Genomic DNA, 9,133 nt, shown 5'->3' with positions numbered 1-9,133 from the left:
ATAGGTTGTTTCGTTTCCATGAATTTTCAAGGACTCTTTCTGTAGTTTATTTCAAGTTTGATTCCACTGTGGTTGAAAAAGATGCTAGATCTAATTTCTATACCTTTGAATTTGTAAAGGCTTGTTTTGTATCCTATCATGTAGTCAATCTTTGAAAATGTTCCATGTGGAGGTAAGAAAAATGTATATTTTGTGGCAGTTGGGTGAAATACTCTGTAGATGTATGTCAAATCCATTTCATGTATCGTATCATTTAGATCTTCTCTTTATTTCTGTCTAGATCATCTGTCCAGAGGAGTCAATAGGGTGTTGAGATCCTCTACAACTATGGTGTTGCAGTCCATCTCTCTCTTGAGATCTAACAGTCTCCCTTTGATATATTTAGGTGCTCCAGTGTTGGGTGCATAGATATTTACAATTGTTATATCTTCTTGATGAACAAGTCCTTCTAGTACTATATAATGTCCTTCTTTGTCTTTTCTTACATCTTTCATCTTAAAGTCTGTTTTGTCTGATACCAGAATCACTACCCCAGCCTTTTTTTGCTTTCCATCTGCCTGGAATATCTTTTTCCAGCCCTTCACTTTCAGTCTACATATTTCCTTACCAGTGAGGTGTGTTGCTTATAAGCAGGATTTGGTGATTTTTTTTTTTTTTTTTTGTATCCATTCAGCCAATCTGTGTCTTTTAATGGGAGATTTTAATCCATTAACATTCAATGTTATTATTTATATTTGCAGAATTATCCCTGTCATTTTATTAGCCATTTTCTCAGTTGATTTTTGTTTTCTTATTCCTGTTTATCTCTCTTTAGTTATCCTGACACAACATTCCCTTCAGTACTTCCTGTTGAGCTGGTCTATATTTAGAAAAAATTCAGGTAGTATTTCATGAAAGAGGTTTTCCATGCCTTTAGCAGATTCTTCACTTTCTGGAATACCCATTATATGGATATTTGGAAGTTTCATAGTATCTAGAATTTCCCATATGTTGTCCTCATTTTTGGGGGGGGGGTGTTTTTTCTTTCTTTTTGGTTATTTGGTCTGTGTTAGAGACTGTCTTCAAGGTCAGAAATTCTTTTATCTGCATGGTCCAATTTGCTGTGAATGTTTTCTAGGAAGACTTTAATTTCTTGTACTGTATTCTTCATTTCCAGAAGTTCTGCTGATTCTTTTTTAGGGTATCTATTTCTTTATGGAATTCCTCTTTCATGTCCTGAAATGATTTTCTCATTTCCTAGAACTTATTGTCTGTTTTCTCTTGCATCTTATTGAGTTTGTCACTATGAATATTTGGAATTCTTTTTCTGACATTTCTGTGTATTTCTCTGTACTATCCACTGTTGGTGAGGGGCTACTACACTAATCTGGGAGAGAGTTATCACTTTGTTTTCTTATATTTCTCCAAGATCTGTATTGGTTTCTAGTCATCTGATGCAGTACTCACTCTTTTCTATTTATTGGAGTAGAGTCTGTAGTACTGGTAGAGGAAATTTCACCCTTAGGTCCCAGGTGTGTTTTTACTGGAGTGCTTTGTCTCCCATGTTAGAGCAGGTAGGGGTAACTTCAGTTGCTTGGCTTCTCTGCCACAAGTTCAGCTCTTGATGAGGTGGTAGCAAGCTATGGAGCTATAACTTAATGAAGATGGTCAAGGTTTGTGTACCAAAGGTCCTAACACAAGTGAGCTCACCCAAAGAAGCCTGCCCAAACCAAGTTTAAGTATCCTTGCAGGTGGGGCAAGACCAGTTCCCCAGAGTGGTGGGCGATGATAAGCATAAAGTCCCAATGTCGCTCCCAAACCCTGAGTGCAGGCTTACCCCCTAGTTTGTTTTTCAAACCAGGACTCCAACCGTAATTGGCCATGTGGCATTCAGCCACCTTAACTGCCATGCCATAGGTTAGCCCAACTTCAGCTCATTTCTATGAAAATAATATGGAAGAGGAAGGACTTAACTTTTTAATCTGTATACTCCCTTGATCTTCTCTAATCTGTTTTGGCAAAAGAACAAATAAATCTGCAGGATTTTTTTCACAGACAAGCACAATACAATTACCATTGGTCCCTTTCAAAGACTATTGCATTTTTAAAGATTAACCAAGCCTATCATTGTTAATTAATCTTGTAGGTCAAAAACCTGGATGCCTGTCAAAATGACCTTTAGAAGGTTGTTTAAATACAGATGTCCAAATCTCTGCCCCAATTTGCCCATCTAGAATTCCCAAGATGAAAAATGAGGTGTCTGTAACTTTTTATATCTCCACAGGTAACACTAACACAGAGCCAGGTCTCGCGAAACAAATAAATTAACCAATAATGACACATTAGTATTGTTAAAGTATATTAGCCTGAGAAATCCTCGACATACTTGCTTTAGTTTCCCTAAGCAAACTGCAACCTTACTTGGAAAACTGCTTCCTTAGTAAGGTTGCTAAAGTTATAGACAATTGCAGCAGCTAGGCTTCAATTGATACAGGCACCCCACCTTTTGAACTGTATTAATGCAGACAAACTTTACGATGTAGCCAATCCAATTATTCCTCTACTTCATTCCCTCACTTCTGTCTTCATACATCATTTTTCTGTTCTAGAACATAATTATGCCCAACCACGAGGCTACCTGGAGTCCTCTTGGAAGCTGTTATGAGGTTCCCAATTCAAATAGTGTTTATTTTAAACTGTATTAATGTCAGTAATTCTAAGCCCTTCAATCTATATTGAAAATGAAGTTTATTAGTGTGTTTTTTTCTCTCTGCCTTTCTCCTATTTCATGCCTTGACGTTAAAAAGGTTCTTGGGCAGGAATACTTCTCTGTTTCTCTGAGCAAGATCACTCAGTCCCTGCAAATCAGCAGGCTAGACCACTCTCCTTCTCCCTTTAGACTGTCAATGGCTGTAATTGGGAATATTCCCTCAATGCTTCACTGAAAAATCAGCAACTCACCTGGGCTGACAGAACCATGCCACATCTTCCAGAACCAACCAACTCCTGGGTCCCTCTCTCAATCTCCTAGTTTCCAACTCAGCCAGAAGAAAGGGTGCTCGGGAACCAGCAGTTAGCGTAATGGCTATGTCGCTGGACTCCCACGTAGTCGACCGCGGTTCGTGTCCTGGACCCGGTGGCTTAAAACTCACGCCGGGCGCGTGTGCGTGCGTGCCCAAGATCCCGAGAGGAGAATGGAGGAGAAGGGATTGCGGCGTGACCATCCCCCCTGGGGGGTGATTTCTCGCTTTCTGTCTCTATGTCTCTCTCTGTCTGTCTGGCGAGTGCACACGCCCTACAATGAAAATCTCTCCAAAAAAAAAAAAAAGAAAGGGTGCTCATTTTGAGGCCTCTCTCTAACTACACCGGTAGGTATCTATTTACACATCTTATCTTCCCAGACCACATGCTTGATGAGGGCAAGTTTTCACCACTTCCACGATGGTTTGTGAGGCTCACAGACTGCCAACAGCCAGACACCAGACAGATATGCAATAAGCAAAGTGTGAGGGGAAAGATAACATCTCCTCTGCACCTGCTCTATGCCAAGCATCATGTGAGGCCTTCATCTACATTATTTGATGCTATCCACATCACACTCCTCTGAGCCATGATTTAATATTCCCAATTTGCAGGCTGAAATAGAAATCATCATCAATTGACGTTCATTCTGTCAGATTGTTTATAGGCAGGAGTGAGAATGTATGTCCCTTTCCTAACTACTGCCTAGTTTTCTTGAGATAATTTATTCTAAACACATAGCTACAAGTCTATATATCCCTTCTGTGACAGACTTGTAGTTATCTAGAGATATATTTTGTGTTAGAAATTATCAAATTGATGAGGCCTGACCTAGACAAGCACCCAAGTCAAGCACCATCGTGGAAGTGGTGAAAACTTGCCCTCATCAAGCATGTAGACTGGGAAGATAAGATGTGTAAATAGATACCTCCGGTGTAGTTAGAGAGAGGCCTCAAAATGAGCACCCTTTCTTCTGGCTGAGTTGGAAACTAGGAGATTGAGAGAGGGACCCAGGAGTTGGTTGGTTCTGGAAGATGTGGCATGGTTCTGTCAGCCCAGGTGAGATGCTGATTTTTCAGTGAAGCATTGAGGGAATATTCCCAATTACAGCACCCTTTCAACATTGTTCATTATCATGATATCTCTGTATTTCAAATAGGATTATACCATTTGTGCTGGGTACTTAAGATTTCCCTAAGGGCTAAAACTGAGTAATTTTCAGGTAATGAGCTTTAATGTCCAAGGAAAGAGACATCCTGAATCACCTTCTGAACCTATGCCATGGGTCTGTGGTAATAGGCAGTATCAGTAGTTCTAGAACCTCACACAATTGATCTTGTGATTTGAAATTGAATCACTTCTGAGGCTTCTTCCAAAGTGGTTTTGCCCTTCTGAACTGTAATCTCTCATAGCTATACTTACCCAGACAGCTGAAGAAAAAGAAAATTATAATTCTCTGATGTTTCTGCCTTTGTTGAGTAGCCTTTAAAGTACTCTAAACCCCTTTTGCCCTCAAGGGCAGAAATATTCCACAGGCAAACATTCTCCAGACTGAAAACACACTGAGGGTGAGATGCAGAAGAATGGGAGTCCCTTCCAGCTCATGAGCCACAGATTCAGGGATTCTGCCTTTAGTTCTCTGGGGGCTCTGAACTACAACCCTGACAAAGTGACCCAAGCTATACAAACCCTGGTGCACATCACCAAACAGGACCTATGTCAGTGTGTAATATCAGTGTATGAAGACAGTAAAATTCATAGAGCCAGACACTACTCATTCAAAATTTGAGATCATAAAACCATAAAGCTGGCACTCTCTCCTTTATAGACGAGGAAAAGGAGACTCTTAAAGGTTCTGCAACCTGCCAGAAATCACACAGCTATGAAGCAGCAGAACAATTACAAGGTGGTTCTCCAGAATTCACGTCCAGTGATTTGTTTACTAAAGAACACTGCCCTTAGAGGGGAAGGAAAGCTGAAACTTAACAATGTTTTAAGGCTAAATAAAATAACATAATTGATGATGTATACAGATGAGGTCACACAGAATGATACGTGGCTTTGCTTTTTAAGAGATAACTAGGCTTAAGGAAGAAATAGGAGGTAAAAATAAGCCTGCTATTTAATTTACCAGATGAATAATCTTGGGAAAATTGATTAACACTGTAAGCTTCATATTTTTGACCTATAAAATGGACATAGTCACAGAGTTATTATGAAAATTAAATGAAATAATATAGACAGACTACCTGAAATTTTACAGTTACACAAAAAAAGTTACTTCCCTTCCTTGAGAGAGCTATAATTATCATTCTTGTCTATTTATTAGTGTCTTCTGAAGAACTCTTACTTTCTTTTGTCTGTTATTGTATTTCTTTACTTACTTATTTTTACAGAGAGATTTTTGCTATAGAGCACGTGCACTCGCCAGAGAGAAAAAGATAGAAAGCAAGAAATCACTCCCCCCAAGGGGGTGGTAACACTGCAATTCCTTTACCTCCATTCTCCTTTTAGGACTTTTGGCACCAATGTACACATGCCCAGCATGAGTTTCAAGGTGCTGAGTCCAGGACTCGAACTGCTGTTGACTACAAGGGAGTCCAATGACATAACAATTCCATCATCTGTTTGTCCCCATATTTATGTATGTGTTTAATTGTATATTGTCTGTTGCCTCCACCGAGGAAGTAATCTCACAGAGGACAGGTCCTTTTCTGACCTATTTCTTTATCCCTAGGTCCTAGTGCAAGACCAGACCCATAGTGACAACTGGGACAATCTGGCAAATGATATAAAGAATGAAAAACTTCATAGGAAGAAGTCAAACTGCTTTCTCCCACCATTATTCCCCTTATTTTTTAAGGGCACATGTACTTGCTGGAGAGAGACAGAGACAGAGAGGAAAAGTGAGAAATTACCTCCTAGAGGGGATGGCCAGGGTGCAATCCCTTCTCCTCCATTATCCGCTTGGCATTCAAGGTACACACACGCACACACACATACACACACACACACAGGCATGTTTTTCAAGCCAGGTCTGGGACTCGAACACTGGAATGGGTTATATGAGATCCAGTCACCTTAACCTCTGTGCCTCCTTCTGGCTCACCTCATCACTATTCTTTTAGGAAAAGGTAATGTTTCGACTTCTGCCCTTGCAGGGAAGCTAGGTGATGGGAGGACTGAAGAGGTGGGGAACCCTAAGGGAGGTGGTGGCCCGGTGTCTGGGCAAGAGAGCAAGATGGGCCAGTAGGTAATGGGAAGGGGCCAGGAAGATGCCTGGCAGAAGCCAGTGAGAGGGTCAGGCCTGGAGACCCCCACCCTGGTGTGCCTGTCCCAGCTGTGGCTGAGGAGGAGGAGGATTATCTCCAGATACACTTGGAAAGTGGTGCCACCGAGCTTGGAGCTGAAAGGAATAACAAAGCATGTTCTTTATCATCATCCCCTTCCAGAGCAGCTGGATGAAATTTCCTCTACTAATGACAGTCATGAAAAAGATACAAGTTCCCAAAGTGAGTCTGACACCACACGAGAATCACCTTTTATATAAGCTGACACGGGGAATTCAAGGTCTGCTTTTCCAAGTTATACAGGCACAGGGATTTCCACTGAAGGCAGCTCAGACTTCTCCTGGGGATATGATGAACTTGATCAAAATGACCCTGAAAAGGTCCAAGCAATGTTCAGAACCACTGATGAACTCTTGTATGAGCAGAAGTTGAGTAGGCATACACAGAGCCTATTAGAAGAGTGCCAACAGTGGGCATCTAACTTTCCCCACCACAGGATCCTGGGTAGGTGATTGTCACTTCAAGTGAAGATTATCGATTATATCCTAAATCTCCTCCTAGTGTTTCAGTTTCACATAAAACAGTCTTGTCTCAAGAAAGAGATTCGGGACCAGCAGTTAGTGTAATAGCTATGTCGCTGGACTCCCACATAGTCAACCGTGGTTCGTGTCCCAGACCTGGTGACTTAAAACTCACGCCAGGCACATGTGCGTGCGTGCCCAAGATCCCGAGCGGAGAATGGAGGAAAAGGGATTGCGGCATGCCCAGCCCCCCCCCTGGGGGGTGATTTCTCGCTTTCTGTCTCTCTGTCTGTCTGGTGAGCACACGCGCCCTATAGCAAAAAAAACTCTCAAAAAAAAAAAAAAGGAAGAAAGAGATTCAACTATGATTTTTGCCATAGCACACATGAGCTCATCAGAGAGAGACAGAGAGGGAAAGTGAGAAATCACCCTCAAGGAGGAATGGCTACACTGCAATCCTTTCTCCTTCATTCTCTCAGGATCCTCTCAGGATCTTGGCCATAGACAAATATACATCCAATTTAGTATAAGAGAAAAGAAGTTACATTTTCATCTTACGATCATAAAGCATCTTCCATTGCCAAATCCCCCAGCTTGTGCTCAATGGAAAGAGAAGGGGAAGACAGTACACTCTTTTCAGAAAGAAGAATTGAGCAATACCTAGCATTTGACCACACAGTTATGGAAGAGGGAATTCATGGAAAGAAATCAGAAGCAGCAATAGAGAAGCAGAAATTGGGGTACCCTCCCATTGCTCCATGTTACTGTGTGAAAGAGGATGTCCTTGCTTATGTGTTTAACAACGTGTGGAGCAAAGTCATGAGCTTCATAGAACAGTTAACACATAGTCACTGGGAGGGATTTACTTCTAATGAGGAGAGTAATATTGCAGTCACCAGATTGCATTCACAAAGTCCCTGTATGCTGAATGAACCACAACTTTGGTGTTATCACAAGTGAAGTCAAAGATGCTGTCCATAACCTCAAATCCAAGGAGTCTGTGTCAAGCAAGTGCTCATCAGCCAAATGTGAATGGTCTCTTAGTTTGTTGGATGCCTCTACAGCCCAGAAATCTCTCCCTAATGGACAAACTCCTAGATCTTGAGTACAAACTACTTGTGAGGACTGGGTCTAGTACTATCCTTTCAATGGGAAACTGGCCAAATCAAGCCCTGGAGCTTAGTACTTCATCTCTGCCATATACAGTGCAATCCTCCAGGAGATGCAATCCCCCACCATATATCCTTTATCCAATCAGCACAAGCCATTCACGCACTGGAGCTCTAAGACCTATGGAAGAAATCCTCAGAGTATCCAGAGTAAACTCCATGGTGATTCCAGTAGAGCTAGAAGTGCAGTGGTGGATGAGCCTAACCATCAGCAGCCTTAGGAGAGACTTCTTTTACCTGACTTTTTCTCCAAGCCCAACACAACTCAGTCATTCTTTGCTGGATACACAGTAGCAGTATCAATGTTCATGTGCAATTGAGTGTCTTTATCAGGCATGTTCTGGTAGGGGATCTGCAGGTCCTCAGTTACATAGGTCTACAAAATCTCAAGGCAGAAATGGACCAGTCTCTAGAACAAAGCAGGGACCATAAGGAAAGTAAGAACTTAATGGGTTACAGGGAACATGTGAGAAGATTTCATGAGTCAGTGTTCAAGTCACTAAGTAGTGCAGAGTTTGTCTACAAGTTCAACTTGAAATCATCTTTATGAAGAGTTATTTTGGTAGGGACCAGCAGTTAGTGTAATGGCTATGTCACTGGACTCCCACGTAGTCGACCGCGGTTCGCGTCCCGGACCCAGTGGCTTAAACTCATGCTGGGCACGTGTGCGTGCATGCCCAATATCCCAAGAGGAGAATGGAGGAGAAGGGATTGCGGCGTGGCCATCCTCTCTGGGGGGGTGATTTCTCGCTTTCTATCGCTCTGTCTCTCTCTGTCTGTCTGGCGAGCGTATGCGCCCTATAGCAAAAATCTCTCCAAAAAAATGAATAAATAAATTTTTTTAAAAAGAGTTATTTTGGTATAACTGACAGAAAAACACAAGAGTATTTGCCAAACATCACATGGTACTGTCTCTGTTTCCAGTTACTTCCTTCTTTCAGCATACATGAACCTATTTTACTGGATAGTAAAGTCTATACCCAAAGTCATAAGAATGATTAATTACACTGTTGTCTGTTAAGAATAATCAGTTTATCATATGAGTCTATGAGGCTTAACACATTCAAAAAGCAGCAAATGAGTGTTTGATATTGGTATTAATGGCTTCAGAACACTTCGGCTTGTATTCATTTTTGGAGAGTCCTATTCAGTT

At 41.5% G+C, this 9,133-nt stretch overlaps 1 pseudogene; it reads left to right on the top strand.

Moving 5' to 3' along the window:
* The first annotated feature begins 6,256 nt into the window (after positions 1 to 6,256).
* Positions 6,257 to 8,472, top strand: LOC102475247 (protein FAM149B1 pseudogene; annotated as a pseudogene).
* Positions 8,473 to 9,133: the final 661 nt, after the last annotated feature.

This window comes from Tupaia chinensis, unplaced genomic scaffold (genome assembly GCF_000334495.1).
Source record: "Tupaia chinensis unplaced genomic scaffold, TupChi_1.0 Scaffold145870_1, whole genome shotgun sequence".
Lineage (NCBI taxonomy): Eukaryota > Metazoa > Chordata > Mammalia > Scandentia > Tupaiidae > Tupaia > Tupaia belangeri.
Note: the sequence above shows the minus strand (reverse complement) of the source record. Positions and strands in the feature narration are given on the sequence as shown.